This window comes from Dermacentor silvarum, chromosome 11, assembly GCF_013339745.2.
Source record: "Dermacentor silvarum isolate Dsil-2018 chromosome 11, BIME_Dsil_1.4, whole genome shotgun sequence".
In the NCBI taxonomy this organism is placed as follows: Eukaryota; Metazoa; Arthropoda; class Arachnida; order Ixodida; family Ixodidae; genus Dermacentor; species Dermacentor silvarum.
In genome coordinates, this window is record NC_051164.1 from 99,000,892 (window position 1) to 99,022,834 (window position 21,943).

General features: G+C 45.3%; 1 protein-coding gene and 2 non-coding genes across 3 annotated transcripts in view; 1 reads left to right on the top strand and 2 right to left on the bottom strand.

Moving 5' to 3' along the window:
* The window catches only part of LOC119432778 (uncharacterized), a 63,105-nt gene that overhangs the window by 30,075 nt on the left and 11,087 nt on the right, over positions 1-21,943 (bottom strand).
* On the top strand, positions 2,813-2,903 carry Trnay-gua (transfer RNA tyrosine (anticodon GUA)). The gene is given in 2 exon segments: positions 2,813-2,849; positions 2,868-2,903. It is a non-coding gene; the product is annotated as a tRNA-Tyr (tRNA).
* Positions 12,509-12,700, bottom strand: LOC119434178 (U2 spliceosomal RNA). Its single transcript, XR_005188571.1, has one exon. It is a non-coding gene; the product is annotated as a U2 spliceosomal RNA (small nuclear RNA).

A 21,943-nucleotide genomic window follows, 5' to 3' on the forward strand; every position in this document is an offset into this window, starting at 1 on the left:
GCGGTTGACATAATGCGCTGCAATGTTTTTTTTCTTTTTTTTTTCCACTAAAGCTTGATACCTTTCACGAACGGTAAACCGGTGAAGTGAAACAGTGGAGGCAGAAAGGTGTGGTTCCGAAGTTCATTTTCGTCTGCTGCTGTGGTCATTCGGAATCCGAGTTCATTAGTGCTACTACTACTAGTAGTGGTAGTACTACTACCACTGCTAACTAACTATCACCACGACAGGTTACTTAGTGAGAAAGATTACGTATAACTTTGAGTCTGGCGTCCAATTTATGGCCGGAAACCACAGGCCATTGCCCGGTCACTATTCGAGTCCCAATGAAGCAGGGTGAGGCACTTTCAAAAATATACATTTTTGGTACACCTATGGATGATAGTGTTAAAAGTAACCATAGACGAAAACAGTTTGTTTCAAGCAATTAATTGCTTTCTTGCCGTGCGTCAGCGAAGGGTTAATTGTTGCCTGGTACAAGCGTGCGATGGTAATTGCATAGTTGCACGGAAAGATAGAAACATGTCAGCGCTGAGAGAGGAAAACAAAGAGAGAGAGAGAGAGAGAAAAAAAAAAAGAGAAGAAAAGTTGGACAGACTGAAAGCGTCGGGCGTCTCTATGAATGACGGCCGGATACGCCTTCCGGATGTCCCCAGCCAACGTCGAATAGCTGTCAACAGGAAGGCTGTCCGCGGTACATGCGGCCTTATATCAGATACATTCGCGAACCCAAGGTCATCAATATTCTCCGCAAAACCTGTCGCGAAATCCGCGGGGAGCCCGCTTATATTATTTTTTTTTCCTTTAGAACAGAAATACGAATTAGATTTCATGATGATGATGATAGCCGCACCGCTACCGTGTTCATGGTTGATTCAGCGGTAATGTTACGCCGCTTCTCTGGCATACGTACGTTCTGTACGGTAACGTAACAACACAGGCATAGACACGACCGAGGCTAGACAACACGTGTTATCACGCCAGAACGATACGACACATAACTAAGCGTATACATGAATAAATCACGTGAGTGTGACGCATGCTGGTGCTTTTTGAAAGGGAAATGCGCCGTCTGGTTCGCGTTCTCGCGTTCGCATTTCATTATGGCGAGACACGCAGTGTTAGTATGACTAACCTTAGTTATACTATACTAAGAGAGTATAACTAGAGCATATATACTAACACTTATCATAGCTAGTTAAGTATAACTAGTAAAGCTGGTTATACAATTCAGTACAACTTCTTGTGCTAAGTACAGACACTATATGGGCGTGTCAGCACACAAAAGCACATATGCACATGATCCTCGGTATATATAGTTTTATGCTAGTATTACTGGAGAGAAATTAAGCGCTACAGCGGTTAATTAAGCTAGTCGAGAATATGATGGATGAGATCTGGATTCTTCTACGATTAGATAGACACTTTAGATACACGGGCAAAGTAAAGTGCACTTTGACCGAGTGCACTTCACGGCAAGTGTCATTCACAGGCTGCCACACGGGAACGCTTAGTGACACTCACTGCAGAGTGCACTCGCCGGCGAGTGTGTTCGGCGAACTCACTTCGCGGCGGCGAAGTGTGTAGCCTCGTTAGCAATGCTTAGACGATACATAAAGTGATATTGAAAGAAGAGTCAGGAGTAATTTTTAATAACATTGTTTTAAATTGCTGCGTTACAAGATAATAAAATGTGCCACACCGCAACAACAAGAACAGCAAAAAAAAAAAAAAAACTACTCTCGCTCTCGGGCTGTTCACGACCACGCCGGATAATGACTGCGCAGTTGCTTGGCGGATCAAGTCGTTTTGACTGTTGCTGGTCAAGTTGCCGTCGTTGCCGGCGCTTATAAAGGTGGATTGTAAATGTTGTTTCTAACAATAATAAACTGTTTTCGTGCACACATCTTTATATTAGTAAATATATGCTTTCCCGTCTGACTCCCGGTTGCCATGGCCATCAATTTGAAAGAACACTTTTCTTTCTCGTGTAGCAGCGCACCGCGAAAGTGACACTCAAGCTCGCTGAAGTGCACTCGCTCAAAGTGCACTTTACTTTGCCCGTGTGGCCCGGGTATTACTTGAGATATTGCACTGCGCCTTCGATTTCTTAGGGCTCGTCGTGATTCAGCCTTGTTGCGTGTTTGCCCCGTTTTTATCTTCATAGGTCTCTCAATTACTAACCAATGTGCTTTTTTGTAAAGAAACCTGTAACAATTGATGATTTTTTAATCTATTCTGCTGCCGCTTTCTCCTCGCTCCGCAGAATGTTCTTTACATTTTTGACAGGTCATCGATCTTTCACTTATCGACCTCGAATCTATTGACGTTTGTTGTATATCACTTGAGTGCCTGCCGTGGGTTCATTATACCAGCTAGATCCACATAATTAAGTTCAATCATGCGTCATTAAAGTGGTGCTCCTAGGGGTGCCGACACCAGTGTCTTCCTTTTTTTTTTAATCACATTTATGCCGTCATTGTGTCACCTATTGTCTCTTTGATAGTTTTTCGTTCTTTCTTGTGTGTGTGGTTATCTCCTTCTGAGTGGCCAGTCCCTCTCGTGGGTGTGGGCCATCTTTTGAGGCCACAAAAACGGTTTCTTTTCAGGGGACTTGAGTGTATTACGTTCAACTATTTCGTTATGTCGCGTAAGTTGCAGTACCTAAGTATGTTCGAACAATTTTTTTTTTTAAGTTTGCGTGCTGCTATAGATTAACAACTGCAGTGGTTATCAGCGCACGCAAATGCGCATTACCTTCAAGGTCATGTTGCCCGAATCACACCTGCTCGAAGTGGCACGCGAAACCGTTCCGTCGATAGCTCAGTTGGTAGAGCGGTGGACTGTAGAGGAAATTCCAAGCTGTCATCCATAGGTCGCTGGTTCGAATCCGGCTCGACGGAGTACTTTTTTTTTCTTTTCCTTTTTTTTTATTGTTTTTTTTTTACATGCTTTTCGCGATATGTTACGCCTATTGACGTCACGACTGCAAAAATCTTGCAGGTTACAACGCTATCGCCGAGTAAATGCGGGAGGGGCACAATTCTTGCATCGTGGAAATTACCAATTATTCACCAGCCTAATTCAGATCGACACAGTGTTGATGTTTAAATGAAGTCGACGTCATAATCAAGTTTACCAGACGCTGCGTTTTGTACGTATGAACACCGACTTTTTTGCGGAGCAGAACGTCGTTGTGTTGGTCACGTAAACTCATGTTACGGTATATCTTACGGGTAAGCGAATGAATACTAGTATTTCGGAAAATTCTGCGGATTTGCCGAAGCCACGACAACGTCGATGAATTAAGCTCGAGCATACGGTTCATGTTTAATCATGAAAATACGCTAAAAATGGAGACAAAGACGCAGACTTAACACGCAGGCTTATTCGTCGTCGTTTTCAGTGCGCTGTTAATTATCATTAACCATGAACCAATACCAACTTGCCCAGTGTTTACGCCGGTGCCCCAGACCAACAACGAGGTGCTACAGGGCAGTGAAAAGCATCAAACGGCACTGAAGCGATCGGCTTATGGAGCATGCCTAATTTAAATTGTGCTGCCATTATGTCAACTATAATGTTTCCTCTTCTATGGAGATGCTCCAAAAGGTTTCGCAATTGCTTTTGACCTGGCATGCCACGATATATTCTCTATTCAATACTTGAGCTCGTTCGCGTGGGACGTAATTTTTGAGGGGGTTAAAATAGCCTAGCTACAAAAATTGTACGGCCAGTCTAGTCTGATGTTGCCAACGCAGTTAACGCGTCGGTGCGGCAGGGGTTTCCGCTGTCGCTTTTGTTGTTTGCGCTGTATTCGGAAACCTTGTGCGCAAATATCAGTAGTAGCAATTGCATTCGAGGCTTCGCTTTGGAGGACACTGAAGTTAAGATACTGGCTTACATACGCGGGCGATGCTGCTATCTTCTGACCTGATAAAGAGAGTGTTACGAACGCAATGGCAATTAAAAGGTTCTGTGTTGTCACTGGGCATGGACAAGTGCCAGGGCCTTTGGTATGGCGAATGGTCATCGCCGGCGTCTGTGTGCGAAAAACGTCCACTAGTCGACAACGCCCAGTACTTACTCCGGAATGCCTCCCGACAAATATCGGGGATATGGGCGAATATATTATTGGAGGCCGTGACCTGTGATGTGTTTGCATGTGCAAGCTAGTGCGACAATTAACAATGCAACCGGTTCACTGTGAGGCTACGCACAAAAAGTGTTCAAACAAGCTAAATGCACAACGTAAGCGTTTTTAGATGCGAAGCAGCTTATGACGGGTGCTTTGTCCGTCCCTCCTGCGGCGTCCCACACCCCCACAGCGCATGCGCGTCCCCTCCCCATTTCCCTCCTCTCCTACGCTCCTCCCCTTTCTCTCCTCTAGGACTCCGGAGCGGTGCGCACGACAGGTGGTGCGACAGCTGCATACTCCGCTGGGGACGCCACGGTAGTTCCGCGGTATGAAAATGACGGAGCGCGCGCGCGCCTCATTCTGTCTCCTGTGCAGCGCCGTGATGAGCGCTCGGGCCGCTGCCGCGAAGCCATCTCCCGCTCAAGCTAACCATCTCCCCGCTGCTTCGCATCCACACATGGTTCCCTTTAGCGAGAGATGGAGTAATTTTTTAAATATTGTTTTCCTCCACGATGCATAAAGAAACTGATGCGTGTCCTGAGAAAAAAGCAAGCACGGTGCAGCTGTTGCAATATAGAATATATTTGGACAGCAAACAAAACTAAGGTATAATAAAAGCTGCTGCCGAGCCTATGGCCGGAGCTGTGTCTATAGATAGGAAATGGAAGAGAGGTGAATGCCAAGTGCAGAAAGTCATGTAAGCAATAACTATAAATTCACAAAACAAGACCTAATCTAACTTTATTTCACTATGACCACACCCTACGTACTAAGTGACTGGCAAGAACCTAAGGCATTAAAGTGACAACCCTAAATTACTCCGATTTAGTTTGCAAGTACATCTGAAGAAAGGAAGAAGTACCGGCAATTTCATGATAAGAACATACGTATGGAATGTGTCGCAGATTATGATGTGCCGGTGATGATGTACAGACGATGTGCCACAGACAACTCATTAGATATATGGACGTGCAAACTAATGAAAGCGTACAAACCGCGGAGTTCGGTCAGCAATGCTTGCTAACTCTAAAAAATGTGGCAACATTTAGGACGCAACAACAGGAATTGTATCTGCACTCTTAAAAATTTACACCCTTTGAAGTTTGTCGTCGAGCAGTAATCACTGTCTATGCTGTGTGCATTAGCGCATTTTTTTTTAACCCACTACACTCGCTACTTTCCTGTGGGAAACGCCATGTGACGCTGATGTGTGCGTGCCGTTCGTGAGCAAAAAGCACCGGGAGGGCAGCGTTAATTAAATACACGCAATATATGCATGTCACAATTATTACTGGGGGACAATAAGATAAGCCCCAACAGACGCAAATGTTTTGAGAAAAAATATGTTGCGCGCATTTAACGCTGAGCGCCTGCCACTTTCCGCTCGGGAACGCCATGTACGATATGGCACGCAAAGATGCTGCATGTCATTCAGGAAAATGCACACAATACTTCGTATTAACCTCCTAAGACCCCTTGTACATTATATCACACGATGGCCTCAATCCTTTTCAAAATTATCTCGGAGTTGACTGTGTAAAGTATATTTAATCTCTTATATGAAGTAAAATGAATGCAGAATTTTATGGAAGCAGTTCAATCGTGTTCTTGCCATCAGCTTTCGGGAAAATTGTTACTGTTTTCATCTATAGGCCGGTCACTATCGTGTTGCGCCACAGACGAAAAAACGCAACCGTGAAATGCGTTTCGAATACTGCGAGATCACATGAAAATCCAGGAGCAGCATCAACATACCAGCTCACCGAAAAGTATTCTTTCGCGACTGCTGACGTAATGCAGCACATTGAACATCCAGGGGAACATGGTAATTAAAAATTATGCAGAAACACAAGACATTATTGACTAGCATGATGCTTTCTGCATTCTCCAGTAAATTTTCTCACCTAATGAGTAATTAAATATTGATAGTCATGTTTCATAAAAAGAATTGAATCACGAGCTCAACACTCTCAGTTAATTATTTGCTGTAATAATTGCGAGAGAGGAAAATATATTATCTCACGGCTGCTGACGGAATGCGGCACATTGAACATCCAGTGAAACATTTCTAAATTCATGGGTTGTGAACTATGCAGGAACCACAATCTGACAACGAGGCTCGTGGTAGTAGCGAAATGCGGGTTATTATTGATGACCTTAGTTTTTACAGCGAAGCTGTTATAAGCTAGGTTCCAGGAGATCGCGTCCGTGTACACCGGAAGTAGGCAACAATTTTGTGGCATCTCGTTCACTTGGTATATGCCAAAATTGGCATGGAAGGGTACACATTTATGACTAACATGACTGATAGGTCATGACATCAATAACATCACATGCTCGTCAGTTACGTCACAATTAACGATAATAAAATCATGTGTGACGCATACCCGCATTGGATATGTGGGTATGAGCCAGGAGCAAGAAATAAAGAAGGAAGGTAAGAAAGAAATCACGTATGGCTCATACCTGTGTTGGTTATGTGGGTATGGCATGGGAGAGTGCAACGGTCCCGATTCTGCAATGACCCGCTTTTTATTCTGTGGTTCCGGCCACCGTTCTGTCTCGTATCCGAAGGGGGATTGGCCACATTTTAACTGCTCGTAGTGCTTTGTTTCTTTTATAGTTTTTTTTTTCAAGGTATCGTGAATGCAGGTCTCCGGTTCCGGCCAGGGCGCGCCCTGGTCGGCTAGCCGTCCCACTGAGTCGGTGCCCCTGGAGTGTTTTCTTTGGAACGGAGTCAGTACCTTGCCCGTGGCGCTCGTTCCCACAGATGGTGGATCCATTCGCTTGACTGAATCAGAAAGTTGCCAGGAGGAGCTGCGCGCTATAACCAAGCACTTCGTTGACATCTCGGAGGTGAGGCGTTTTGGCAAGACAAGCATTCTGTGTAAGTCATCTAATGTTCATTGCCTTAATGATTTGCTTAACTGCACGAGATTCGCTAGCATCGCGGTTCGTGCTTTCGTGCCTCCTCATCTCGCATGCGTGAAAGGCATTGTTCGTGGGGTTCCTACCGAAATTACTCCTGAGGCCTTGTGAAGATGCTCTCTCCGGCTGGTGTTGTTCCTGTTTATAGATGCAATAGGTCGGTGGGTGATAACCGAGTCCCAACTGAGAGCGTTATCGTCTCGTTTGCCGGTTTAACGCGCCCGTCTGAAGTGAAAGCTTGGCCGTATTTGTTCCGCGTGGAGACATTGTCACCTAGGCCATTGCACTGCTGAAACTGCTGGAGATTTGGGTACAGTGCTAATGCATGTAGATCTTCAGTGAGATGCTGTAATTGCGGCGGCTCTCACTGTACATCAGCCTGCGACGAAGATGCACCTAGGTGTTGCTTGTGCGATGGATCTCATAGTGCTACAGATAGTAACTGCCCTGCGCGAGGCCATGAGATTCAGGTGCTTGAGATCGCGGAGAAACGTCATTTGGCCAGCACGTTCCCGTGCGGAAGCAATATCAGCAATAAAGGATCGCGATGTTGGTTACGCAGCAGCTGCATCCCGTCAGTCAACATCTCTAGAAGCCACAGTTTCGACCACTGTAGCCGCAGCCATTGACAAGGCAATGCCAATAGTTATGGAGCGACTGTTTAACACTTTTGCCGAAGGTATAACTGAGATGCTAACTGCCAAATTCAATAGACTCCTCCAATTGCACTCTGCTGCTGCTGGCCCCACTTCATCTAGTATTCCCGCGCACCATTCAAACGAATCGAACTTTGACAATCAGGCAGAGGTTGAGTCCGATACCTCAGTGTGTTCTCCGGTCTCAGCAACTGCGGGACATAGCCATTCATTTGGACACATGAGGCTTGGGACCATTAGCAATAGACGTAAGGGTTCGCCCACTTTCTCCCACGGATTCTGCTGAATCTAAGCCTAAAAAAGGAAAGAACAGTGATCATCACGAGCAGGATGCGTTGTGTTCTGCCGTGGAATCATCCATTCTAGGATCGCCATAGCATCAGTTAAAGTTCTCCGATGGAATTGCCGCTCTATATCCTCAGGTTACGTTGACCTTCTTTATTTAGTACTCAAACTAATACCAGATGTTATTTTACTTCAAGAATCATGGCTTTCGTCTCATCAAAGATTTACTATTAATAATTTTCGAACATTTCGTTTAGATCGTCCAGGTAGGGGCGGTGGGCTGCTAATACTAGTTTCATCAAAAATGTATCATAAGGTAACCGTAACTTTTGAACATGTGTGTTCAGACTGCGAAATTTTAGGATTAGATTTTGTGCTGCCAGGTTCCGCTGTGTTTACAGTGGTAAATACATACTTCCCAAACAGAGTCAAGAACACTGATCACCTGGACTCGCTGTTCGGAAACTGTTCAAATGCAACGCTCCTGGCAGGAGATCTTAATTCGCATCATACTTCTTGGGGAATTAAAACGGATGGTTATGGAAAGAGGTTGTGGAATTGGGTGCACGACAACAATTTTCAATGTCACAATTCAGGACAAATTACCTTTCTACGTGGGCGATTCTCTTCTGCATTAGATCTGACTTTCTCCTCTGCTAACATGTCTATTTCATCTTGGGACACCTTTGACAATGCAACAAGTAGCGATCACTTACCCATCACTTTTGAAATTATGCTTTCATGTCAGGCTCCTATTGTGCGGCAAAGACGATTCATTAACTATAAATGCAGGCTTATCAGCATTGAGTACTTGTGATGAACAACGGCGGGCTGACTCAGTGGTATCGCTTTTAAACTCTTCTATTCAGCCCTCTGAGTTTACGGTTATGTCTGGCAGCTCGCCGTCAAAGTCATCATGGTGGAATGATGCTTGCACACGGGATTATAGGCGAAGAAAAGCAGCATTGAAAAGTCTCCAACATAATCATTCACCGAAAAATTGGATGGAGTATAGATTCTATGCAGCTCTATTTAAACGAACTGTGGCGATAGCTAAAGATGAACAAAAAATGCACTACATATGTCTCTGTCAAAACCAGAAAGAAAATCGGCACTTATTAGGTTCTTACGCAACAAAAAAGATGTTCAACAGTCCGTATGGTCATTTTCTGCTGTTCTATCCCCCAAAGAAGCGGCGGATTCACTAAACGATATCGCGAAATGGCTTGAAGCACGCTTTTCTTCTCTGTGTCCCAGACCTAGGAGGTTCAAAATTTCGACATCTGAATTTGTAGAAGCTTCCATGACAGAATTATCCGATGTCATCTTAACTGCACATCAATCGGCTCCTGGACCACACCGTATCACAATTACTATGATTAAATTATTGTTTAACTCTTTCCCGGATGAGCTCTTGAATATAGTTAACTGTTCACTACAATATACATGGATTCCGACCTCTTGGAAAATTGCGAAAATTGTGCTTTTGCTTAAAAAACAAAACCTCGGATATATCTTGGACAACATTCGGCCATTTGCACTTACATTGAATCTAGTCAAAATTGTAGAAATAGTAATTAATGTCCAGCTCAATCACCTTATTTCTTCTCATGGTACTCTGTGCTCGAGACAAATAGGATTTAGGCCTCAATGTTCCATTTGGTCAGCTGACGTTGATTTAGAAAGCCGCATTCGACTCGCAGGACAATCAGAAGATATATCAGCATTGCTAACTTTAGATATTGCAAAAGCATATGACAGTGTCGAACATGAAATTTTAATTTCTCGATTAGCAAGCTGTTCTGTTCCAGACTATTTAGTAGCCTGGATACAAGAGTTCCTTTCTGGTAGAGAATTTTTTCGTTTCAAGGATGGGGTGACATCGTATACATATAAACAGACAAGAGGCATACCACAGGGATCAGTTCTTTTGCAACTTTTGTTTAATATTTTATTATCTTCTGTGCCAGTCCATCAGGATGTTCAACTCTATCTCTATGCTGATGACATTGCATTTTTCTCATCAGCAAGGGATATTAATACGTTATACCAAATTTTGCGATCTTATTTGTCTGAACTCGAGTCCTGTTTGGACGGCCTGTCTTTTTCGCCTAACGTAAAGAAATGCGCTCTACTGGTGTTTCCATTGTCAAATCCTGTTTCTATTTCTCTTCATTATTCGAAATCAGCCAATACCGCAAGTTCCAACTTTGAAGTACTTAGGGATAACTTATGATGGTAAGCTAAACTGGCAGCAGCAAATATAGAAGCAAATGCTAATAAAGGAGAACGTGCAATGGCATTGTTGCGCCGGTTCAGTAATAAAAACACAGGGATGCGTAGAACTACGTTGCTGATGATTTATATAAGCTTTACGTCCGCCCCATTCTAGAATTTGGTTGTGTTCTTTTTTCAGAATGTGCAGCATACAAGCTAAGACCTTTAATTGTACTGGAAAGGCAAGCGCTGCGTCTCTGCCTCGGGCTGCCAAGTTTTGTGGCTAATAATGTGCTTTATCTGGAGTCTGTAATTATTCCGCTTGATTCCAGATTTAAGCAACTTACTGTCCTGACTTTCCTGGAGCTTTATGATACACCCCTCTCGCTTTTACAACCCGTTTTCATCAATTCTCCAGAATCATTTTTCAGAACAGGATGGCAGCGTTACCGACAGCCACAGGTTATTTTTGTTCAATCGCTGTTATCAAAACTTCAAGTTAGTCTACCGCGGTTGATTTCTCCAAAATCTAATTCGTTCAAAGTAAAACTGACTTTTGATGATATTTTTCCAAAACACGCGAAACTTCTTCCTGCGCGCATATCTGAAGGTCTCCTTCAAGACCATCTTAGTCAATTTCCGTCTCATTTGGTTATTTCTACGGACGCATAACAAAATTTAGAGAAGGCTGGTGTTGGCATTTTTTCGAATCAACTCAACTGGTCTTTTGCTGTCCGTCTCGCTGATTACACTCCAATATTTCTTGCAGAATTTCTGGCAGTTATTCTTGCCATCCGAAAATTGGGTCCACAGAATTCTAAGGTAATAGTGGTTACAGATGCGCTTTCGGTCTGTACACATTTAACTTCCAATAATCAGTCTGTTGAGTATCTGCCGAGTATATTTTCGACTCTTGCCCCGAAATATTTATCCGAAGTCCGCTTTGTCTGGGTCCCCGGACATAGTGGAATCTTTTTAAATGAATCAGCTGACTCGCTCGCTTCGACATCACTAAATGGTCCGATCATAAATGTTCTTCCTGATTTCTCTTTTATAACAGGAGCTAGATTTAAAGGCCTTTTATTGCTGAATTGCAATGACTCGTCCATACTTTCCTCAGACGATTTTCAACATTTAAAATTTCGGTGGAACACGAGCAAGTGCCTTTCACGCCATTGTGAGGTGACGCTGTCAAATTTCCACTGCAGAGTTCCCCGCCTAAATTTTTATCTTCACAGATCTGGTTTATCAATCACTGACCTCTGCTCGTTTTGTAATCAACCTGGAAACTATTGACCATTTCTTTCATGCCACCGCTTCTCCTCCCTCCGTAGAATGTTTCTGATATTTCCAAGTAGTAATCTGGGTTTGGCACTTACAACGCCAAACATTTTGTCTTTAGGGGCCTGTCAATTAGGCACAAGCCAGGGTTCTATGATCACTGCTGTGCACAAATTCATTGAAGCATCCAGAAGGTTACGCTGCTAGGGTACCGACCGTGGGACACGCTATTTTATTTTAATTTTTGTAGTTAGTTTTCTCTTAATTTTTTATTTAGTTAGTTTATGTATAGGACCTCTCAAAATCTGTGTTAAGGAGTTGCCAAAATCTTCATTTTGAATGTTCGCCTTCACCCATTTTGTACGTTGTTGGATGTATGTTTTATTTTAACCAGTGTGGCCAATCCCCCTCGAGCGTACGAGCCATGTTTTGAGGCAACAGCAACAACATATGTGGGTATGAGCCGCCGAGAGCAGGAGAGACCTCACAGGATCTTGACGCTGCCGTGCAGTACTTGTGCCGCGGCTATGAACGCTGTGGCTCATACGCTAGTCTATGACGATGGGGAGGACTTGGCGCAGCAAACGCACTTCTTGGCCATCGCGCCGGGCGAAAACAAGACGCCGGGGTCCTTGCTCTTTGACGAACATGCCGACGACGTTCAATACAATCAATCATCAATTCACTACAGCAGAACCACCATAGACACAACTTTGCTGGCTTCCACCTTTGCAATAGTGGAAGGGCTCTGAATTGGTTTTTTTTTTTTTTGAACGTGTATCCAATGGATAGACACACTTTTATACACGCGTTTTCGGATACCACACCCACACGGTGGCAGGCCTTCTCTGTTCCTTGACGTCGTACGTACTATTCCTTCCCACTGGGAAGCGCAGCGTGACGACAGTAGCGACGTAACAACCACACGGCTGTGTTACATATGCTGCGTAACATATCCACTCGTCCATGAATCATACGTAGTTCAATTCTGATTTTAGCATTTCAACAGTGGGCCGTACCCGGCTGCAGTGCTACGCCGGGACGACCCGTGGCGCCGCAGGGGCAAGCCCCGCAAACGGCGCCGCGTTTCAAAAATTAGGTTAATATCAACAGACCCATAGAAGGGCCGTATCAGATATTAAGCTGATAAGAACAGATACTATCATTGATCTTAGCCAAAAGGCCGAGAAGCGATACCGAACGACACTCGTCGACCTGGCCGCCTCTTAGCGGACCTCCAAGGTGGAGCCGGTAAAGAGCGACGCGAGAAAGCAAAATTACGAACTACTGGCTAAAATAAACCATGCGAGGAAGTTGCAGTCAATTCGATTGACGTGTGCGCATGATGACTTTTATGCTATGCCGTCTACAACTCATTGTATTTACGTTTCAAAGCGAAAAAAGACTACGCGCCGTCACTAAACGTGCGTACGGACAGATGCAGCGACGCCAGCGTCGGCCGTGATCTTCGTGCTTGCGGCTTCAAACGTTCTTGTGGCTTCGTTTATTACGCTGTATCTGGGCTTATATAGGAATTAAGTTAATATTTAAAGTTATATATTTAATGCAGAAGGCAAAAAAAAAAAAGAAAAATTGACAGTCGCTTCAGCATACGCTAAGGAGGATGAAGGCGAAAGCCTGCGCGCTCACGAGACGTTCAATAAGTTACTTGACATTCTTATTCGAACGCGTTGTTATTTCCTATTTTTTCCTAGTTTTCTACCACCGAAGGTCGTCCGTTCGAGTGCCATAATAGAGAGGTTTAGCTTGTCCGGTAATCGGGTAAACGCGGGCGGACCGGGCTTTGGGGCGTGTTGGCGGAACGGTAAACGTGACGGGGCTGTATGGTGCTGCCACCTGGTGGCGCAGAGCTCAAACAGACAAAATCAGCTAATATTGCAGTAACCAAGTGTATTCTACTTCGCTGCCGGTGTAAATTTTCGGCAGCAACACGATTACGCCACTGCTGAAAATTTACACCAGCAGCGAAGTAGAATACTCTTGGTTACTGCAATATTAGCTGATTTTGTCTGAGCTCTCTCGAACCCCACGACCTTTGTTGGTGGCACCAACACATGGTGGCTCCATGAATCATTCGTATGTTTTGTTACTTCCCATTACTTGTTTTCTCCCACCAAAGGTCGTGGGTTCGAGTGCCTTAATTAGCTCTACCTTAATTCACTACGGGCGAATATTGTCGGCATCTTAAACCGTTTTTTTTTTTGTAATCTCTGAAAACAGTATGTCGAATATCGAGATAATCACCACTGGTGATTATCTCGATACTACTGACTACTTTTTGTTGGTAACCTTCTGAAAACTCTACAAAGGTAGTAATTAAAGGCTCATCATTGCAGTACAAGTTTGCGAGGAGGAGGAACAAACTTTTATTTAAACCAAAAGTTTAGTTGGCTGGTTGGCCAGAAGATCGTTCAAAGCCGCAGGGGCGATCGAAGTTTAAACAAATCCGTGCAATGTCCATCATTCTCATTGTAGTTACTCGGCTGCTCGTGGTATCGCCGGTATTTGAACGCACACGGGCTGCCCTTCCGGATACATTCAAATTCCGCCATATTGTCGAGTTCGCCCATCTTGCCAGCCCCGATTGGCTCGCAAGGCGGCTACGCCCTCGCTGATTGGCTCACAAACGAAAACATGGCGGAACCCTGGACGGCTTTTCAGAATATATCGAGCACGCTCGATCACCGCGTCGCAAATAGCTCGGAACAGTCTCGAAATCGGTATATAGACTAATCCGGGTGCCCGGTCCATAGGTAACGCGCGGCACCCACTTCCCATTTGAGCCCGTAAACGCAGCAAAACTGCGGCGGAAGTCGAGACAGTCTGCAACAGGAGTGCGAAGCCGTAAGGAACTGCTACTGTTGAGTTTCCTGCATTCTTTGGTTCACGCGTGGCGCATTGCACGCGTGCGATTTGAGAGGAAACGAAAGTTTTAAAGCGAGAAGAGAGAGAGAAAAAAAAAAAACGACCAGACGAAAGAGAGAGAGAGGGAGAGAAGCGTGGCGACAGGCGTGTGCTTATATACTATATACAGGGTGTGCTGCTCGCACTGGCACGGCGTACAAGCGTACACTTCACCGTCGTTCGTAGAGGTGTAAAACGGCTGGGAGGGTCTCTAAAGTAAAAAAGGAGAAAAAAGAAGAGAAAAGGAAGTGGCGAATTCCGTGGTCAGGAAAGAGGAAGCGCATTTCACGGAGGCACGGCGACAGCGTTCTCACCACTGTACGCTTTCTTCCCATTTCCTGTTCCTCGCAATTTTTTTTTTATTTAATTTTTTTTTTCGAACGTATGCATCGGTCTGGCTTCATACGTCCGCCCACAGGCCGCCCTCCCGCCGAGATGTGTAGCTCGTCGTCGTTCTTATTTCGATGTTTTATTTGCTCGCTCTTGTTTTTATTTTATTTTTTTTTTATTTCTTCGCCCTGTGTAGCGGTGTTTGCTACGCAGTTCTTTGGAAGCTGGAGTGGGAGTTGGTGGGAAAGGGGGAGGGGGGGCGAGTTCACCTTTCGCCGTTTCCTGGTGGCTTTTTACATCTTCACGCTGCGTTTGGTTTAGCACGTTTCCTCGCGTTTTATTTTTCTTAACGCGTGCTTTGGCGTTCGGCGACTTCGCGCTGCGTTATAAATGTTGCTGCTCGACCACCGCTTGCTCACGAAGCGCATGTTACTTCTTTGTTTTGGTTGGTGGTGGGTTCTAAAGGCGTCAGACGTACTTCTTCTGTACGTACTTCATGTTACTTCTCTCTCTCTCTTTTTTTTTCTTTACTTTATACGAGAAGCCTATTGGTCGCATGTACTTGGTTGCTCTGTGGTCGAACGTCCCGAAGTTCTGAGAAATTTTCGTTTATTCGTACTTAATTAGGTTCTCATTGCTACCTACAGTGAGACACGGGAGAGAAAGGTTTTCAATGAAATGCAGAAAAAGAAATGCCGCCGTATATGTAAGCGTCTACATACTACTCTGCATATGAAAGGGGATCGGGGACCGCAAAGGACCTGAGGCAAGTGGGCCAGTAAAAAAGTAGGTAAAGGGTTAGGCAAAAGGCCAGTAGATATAAATGGTATGTACAGGTGATTGCAAGGCATTACTGCGGTAGGGTAGCACCGCTTCGTCGGTAACACCATTTTTTTATTACTATAGTGCACTAGTACACTTCTAGTACACTTTAGTATTACGCTGGTGACCTTTTAGAACACCAAGGAACATCGCACAAAAGCATTATATATTGGTTGCTTTGCGCAGTGTTTGAGAAATGGGACATTGAAAACGCACACACATTTTGCGTTAGAATCACTCATCGCTCTCCAGACATGCAATCTCATTCGCCCGCAGCGTTAGTACAAGAAAAGGCTAATAACGCTTTGTTATCTTGTGGAGGTGCGATCGACAACGGCATCCTGATAGCTCGCAAGATAAGGTAACTGTTATAGTACATTAAAGTAAAGAAACAAGAAAGGAATAAATAAAGGAAACCGTTCTCATTGTAACCGTTATTGCAGCTTCCGCGCGCTCCAGTAATACCAACTCTTGGACAAACGATCTATTCTTGTCAAACAACGTTTGTCATAATTCTCGACTGCACTGTCAATAAGGCTGCTCCACAGGGTTCCTCCGTTTCGGATAGGGTTATGCAAGCGTAGCGTTGTTGAAAACAAACGAGTCAATTGAAACGAAGGAAAGCGTATCACAGCGATGATAGTCGATCATTTCTTGGCCTGAATACATTTCCCGGGGTGTACAAAAAGAAGAGTTTAGCCTGATAAAACATTCTTTTCGCAATCTATTTTCGTGAACTTCGCCGTTAAAGGTTCCAGATTACTAGCAGAGAAAATGATCGAAGGTCAAGCTTATAATATTTTAATATCGCGACGAAACCCCATCGTCGGAACGTCAGCGTGACGTCATGGGGAGCATAGCGCACAGGCTTATGCGATTCGTGTAAGATACACACACACAGCGCGGGGTGTGTCGCACATGCCTCCTTACTCAACACACCAACACGTGTACGCCTCACTTTGTACGTGCAGGTGATCACAAATGCACTCTACTTTGCATACGCGCTTGGCTGACGTGTACATGTGCGCTCGGATCATTTGCATGTCGGCTAAACGCTCGGCGCAGACACGCTGACGTGAAAATTGCTGGCGCACTGGGACCGCTCAGGTTTCGGTGATACGTATAACTTAGCAAACAATCGCTCGGTGCGCAAAGTACTCAACCATTCTCTCATTGTTAAACACACAGCGAGGGAATTGGGGTTTCTCTGTTTCGATGGAAACGTTTCGTGGAGGACGTGCAGCACGTTATGCATGCTTGCGCGGTACATAGTTTCGCAGGACCTGCTAGACAGGTCCTGTTTAGTGCTTAGTGCTTAGGCTTTAGTGCTGCGCGACTGAAGACTACCAATGCGTTCGTTGAGCGAATACCGAGGATGACTAAGGGAAAGCTCGTATGCTTACTGGTATATGCCTGCGTGGGACAGCGTGTAGTGTCGCCAGACTCTAGACCAATAATTTCGTCGGGCCCGTGCCGATGAAAACTGTACTTCAATGCATATATAGCAGGTAGCGTTGCGAAGGCTACGGAGACTTTTCTCACAGCTCAGGACCAAGAAAATAGTGCGTCACACACAAAAAAAGTTTACACAAAAAAGAAAGGTTACAGGTATACGCGTCATGTATTCAATCTAACATTAGGTTTCATACTTTTTGTGTAGCAAAATATAACGTAATTGCGTCGTTACCTAATTCACGTGACACCGAACGAGCGGCGGAGTGACACGTTTCTGCGACCAGCGGCCACAGCGCGCCGCATGCGCTCGCGACCAAAACATAGTACGTCGCATACTGGAAGCGCGAAGGTGCATAAGTAATGCGTGATTTGACGTAAACTCACATCTTCGAGTTTTAGTTCGAACATATTGAGTAGTTATTCTTAGAAAGCGTCGCTTATCTAAAACTACTGCACCACGAGACGCGATCGAGGATTGAGACATGTGTATACGACCGCACTACTTGCATAGTTTCTGCTATACGTTGCCTTCTATGTATGAAACTATAGTGTTCTGTAGGTACTGGTACTGGTTTACTGGTATGCCCGTGTTGGTGTAGTGTCGGGTGGGGACAGGGTGCAGTATATGGTGAGACTGAAGACTAGTTGTGCCCATACCGATGAAGACGATGAAGAAAGTTTATCTGCGCCATTTTGGCTGCTAGTATGCCTCTGTGACTTCTTTCTTTCTGAAAATATCTGTAGAACACGTTTTTTTTTTCTCGTTTTTTGTACGCTCATCATGGACTTGTAGGCTGCCATCCTGAAGTGAGTCTGAAGAGATACACGCGCGCGACGACCGCAGCGGTGACGATGTAACCATGCAGAACTATGTTAATGACAACGCAGGGCTGTGATATACATTTCGCGTCGCCGCGACCATCGTTTCAAACCAGAAAGCAGCTTGCTCAAGTATTGATTTTTTTTTTCGGCGAACAACATCTGAATGGAACCAGCTTCCTGAAACCATTGTAAGCATCGCATCGAATTCTCGGTTTCATATGCGTGTTCAAGTTCTATAAAGCTCTGGTTTTTATCCGATTCCGTTCTGCTTTTGAATCCAGCGATCTCTGCTTTAGTTTACCTGCTTGTAAAGCCTTGTTCGCTTTGTGTAACACTGTGTATTGTATTTACATCTACAGATGTATAGAATGTGTGTATATATCCCCCATATCCCCCCCCCCCCTCCCCGGCGAGTGCGGCTTTAGGCAATAAATAAATAATATTTAAATTCTGGAACAATATGTGCGCTTCGGCGACAGCTTTGTGTGGCAGGAATTGACGTACGGGTGACAGTTTAACCGGCCAAACTACGAGTGGTGTACACACAGTTCGGCTCAATGACTTCACCATCCACGCTGATTCAGCATCACTTAGGACCAGTCGACTTAACGTCAAATATCGCGCAGGCGTTTGTGTTTGCCGTATTGGCACCATTATTTATTAGCTGCCCGGAGCGTTCAATATTCTGGGACCCATCCGCGAAAACTAAAATCACCGCTCCTGGATGCTAACTCGATCGATCAGCGGTTCATTACGAGCATTTGATCCAATAAATTGCTAATCGGTGCTGTTTAGTTCGGGTCTCTCCTGCCAACGTTTTGATTGATTGATTGACGTTTAACGTCCCAAAGGCAACGCTGCTTTGAGACGCGCCGTATAGTGTAGGTCGCGGAATTGATTTTGCCCATCCGTGGTTATTTGCCGCGCTAGCACGTAAAAATTCAAAGTATATATAAGAGCCGTATTGCGTACTGCCACTATCAAAGCGCATCTGGTAATTGCGCCCGCAACCCTCTGTTCCCTATCACAAAGCCACAGCCACTGATCTGAGGCGGGTCTCTTCCGATACGTTCAAAGGCAATGGGCGTGGGAGGTGAGAGCTTGTGCCAAGAGCTACTTGCTGTCAGCGTCTGTTATGTACGCTGACTTATAGATAGCTCATATGTGATGTCCGCCTGGCAGCACCTCACAATGCGTTGCTTCTATGTGTCTATTTTCACGTATGCGTCGTTGAATACAGCAACTCGCTTGGGTGCTTAGCTTTGCTCGCGGCTATAGTGTAAATGGGCGCGAACTTCCGCCGCTTTTGCTTCAGACCACGTGAGTCACTGCCTCCCTGAACTACGCGACCGGACACAATGCAAGAGCTAAAAATAAGAAGAAAGCGCACACGCAACAAAAGATGGATATGCACTTCGGATAGAAGCCAAGCCAGTATGGCAACATTCTCTAGAAAGGTATCAGCGAAAGAAAACTTACAAACAAAAAAGTCAAACCGCAGAAAACTTCCTCTCGATCGAATTAAGTCGAAATGCGGCTCGAATCCGGCGATCCGGCATGCGGCCCCGTCATCCCAAACCCATTTCCCGTGCAAAGACTCGCGCATTGTGACTCTTGGGCAGTTGCTTCCCTATGATGGTACAGTTGACCGCACACAGACAGCACGGCCTCTCAGCGGTCAAGTCGGACCTCCACGCTCAATTCGAGGCGTCTCGACCCGCCGCCTTTCGGCCGGCCCCACCGTTACACAACATCGATCAGAACGCGAGCGAGATAGGCTAGCATAGCCGTCCGCGGACGGCCATGATGTATACAACGGCCGCCGCTAGAGAGCGTAATAATAAGTGGGCCCGCGCTGTAAGGCGTGACCCACGAGAGGGGAGGGAACGACGGAGCTAGGCCTACTACTACGTAACGCGCACTATTTGTGGCAGACGTCTGCTCTGCGCATCGAGTGTGGAGCAGACGACGACGACGTGTACGTAGGAAGAGCACGATGCTCCCGGCTCAACTCACACGCGAGTCGGTGAAACGGAAAGAACGCAAAGGCGAAAATGCAAAGAAATAAAGAAGACGAGAGGGGTAAGAAAAGAAAAAGGGGGGCGTCTCGGTAACGGCGGTGTTCGTTCGCGTAGCTCCACCGACGGACCCGGAAGTGGCCGGAAGGCTCTTCTTCTTTTTCTTCTTCACTGGAGCGCTTCGCGAAGCGGGCCTAGCGAGCATCTTGTATCTTCCCATATGTTCTCTTTCCTTTCTCTCTCTCTCTCTCTCTCTCTTGCGAAGCCGTGCAACAACGACGTTTCGGCTTTTCGGCCGACGTTTCGAACCTACTAGCTGTACCGGGCGCGCGCACGCGCGGTTTTTTAATACGCTGCCTCCGACTCGCCCGCATCATTCGGGTTTGCGTAGTAAAACGCGTTCGCTCGGCTGCGTGCTGGCGTTTGTTTGCTTGCGAGTTCATTCGATTGTATGGAATGTAGGTTTTTTTTTTTTTATTGCACGCGCTGGCTTGTTTGGTAGGCAGCGCTTGACGCCGGAGTCTCCTCGTTTGGAAGACTGTTTTTTCGTTGCTGAGAGAGGGGCACAGGAAATGAGATGCCGGCGTGTACCGTCATGCCAATGGAATGAAGAGGCGCGCGATGGAAATTTGATACGGCTCGCGCCTGGCTGCGCAAGCGCGCAACGAGGAAGCCGCGAGGAACAATAGGTCGGAAACGAAGAAAAAATAAGGCGTTGAATCTCTTGGCCATCTTTTGTTCCTCTTCTTTTTCTTTTTCTGCGCTTACAGGGGGATATAGTCGAGACAGACGCGAGAACTTCTAACAAGGAACTGTTGCCAAGAAGATCGCCCATAGCGATTGTGGCGAGTGGTAAACATTGGTTGACGCATGCGAAGAAGCGTCCGGGTCAGAAGGTCAATCAGGGTTGGTGTAATTAACGGACTGGTTGGATGTTTGTGGTGTGTGTGAGAGAGAGAGAGAGAAAGAGAGGCTGCTGATTCTTTTACTAGTACGCCTCCTAGAAACACCTACCCTCGCGATAAGTTCTGTCACGTGGTATAAGTACTACAGAGAGGTAGTGGAGAGAGCAAGTTCAGATTTTGAGGACACACCAGAATCCACAGCAGCGCAGGACTTGCAATCCGCGCTACAGTACATCCGCGTGCTTGAAAGCGACCGCTTTCTATGCGACATCCTTACGGCATCTCTAACGGTCAGTGTGGCTGGACGATTATTAAAGTCAGGCTATAGTTTTTGCCCTCTCTGGCATCAAAATTATGGCTTCGGCTACGAGAACATGTTTGGGCATGTACGTATGATCAGTCAAGTCTTTGCAGTTGTCTACTTTTTGGCGACATTGAAAAGCCGTGTGGCAGTGTTTCGGTCGAGCTATCAGTTAATAACCTTGTACACTGCACTGAATACTGCACAAATTACTAATAGCAAAGTTTAATCTCACATTGAATTGTACGTATTTTTCGAAATACCGTAACATCGGGGTTGTGACCAGCGGCAACAACATAGCTAGCGACATCATGCAGCGCTCTCTTCGTCATATTTGTGGCAAACGTGCACTGCTGTTCCAGGTAATTAAAAAAAGTTTTATTAAGCAGTGCAGGACACATTCAATTGGAGCGGAAATGCATTTCATTGCACACTTTAGGGACGCATATCTCGAAATTGGTGCCATTCGCAAAACTATTTTCAAGTGTCTAGCTTTGAAATGCTTTTCATGCATGCCTTTCAATCTCGCCGGCTCTAATTCGTAAATTGCAGTGTGCCCCAAGAAGTGATTAGCTAATTTGTTAAATTTTGTTAATTTCTCAATTATGTATCTTGATTTTTTTGTGCAAGTAACTTCCCCCTCCTCAAGCAATGCAGTTCAAGAAGTAGAATTGAGCAATCTGTCACAGGCGATGCTTTAAAATTCTGTTGGGGTAGAAAAAGAAAATACGTTTTGCGTATATGTGTATACCGTGATTATTAACGTGAACGTGACGAATTTTTGAGTACGCTATTCGAGAATCGCCGTTTTCGCTGGGTCTCTTGAAGTCTAGCGTTATCTTGATTCTGTTAAATAATAT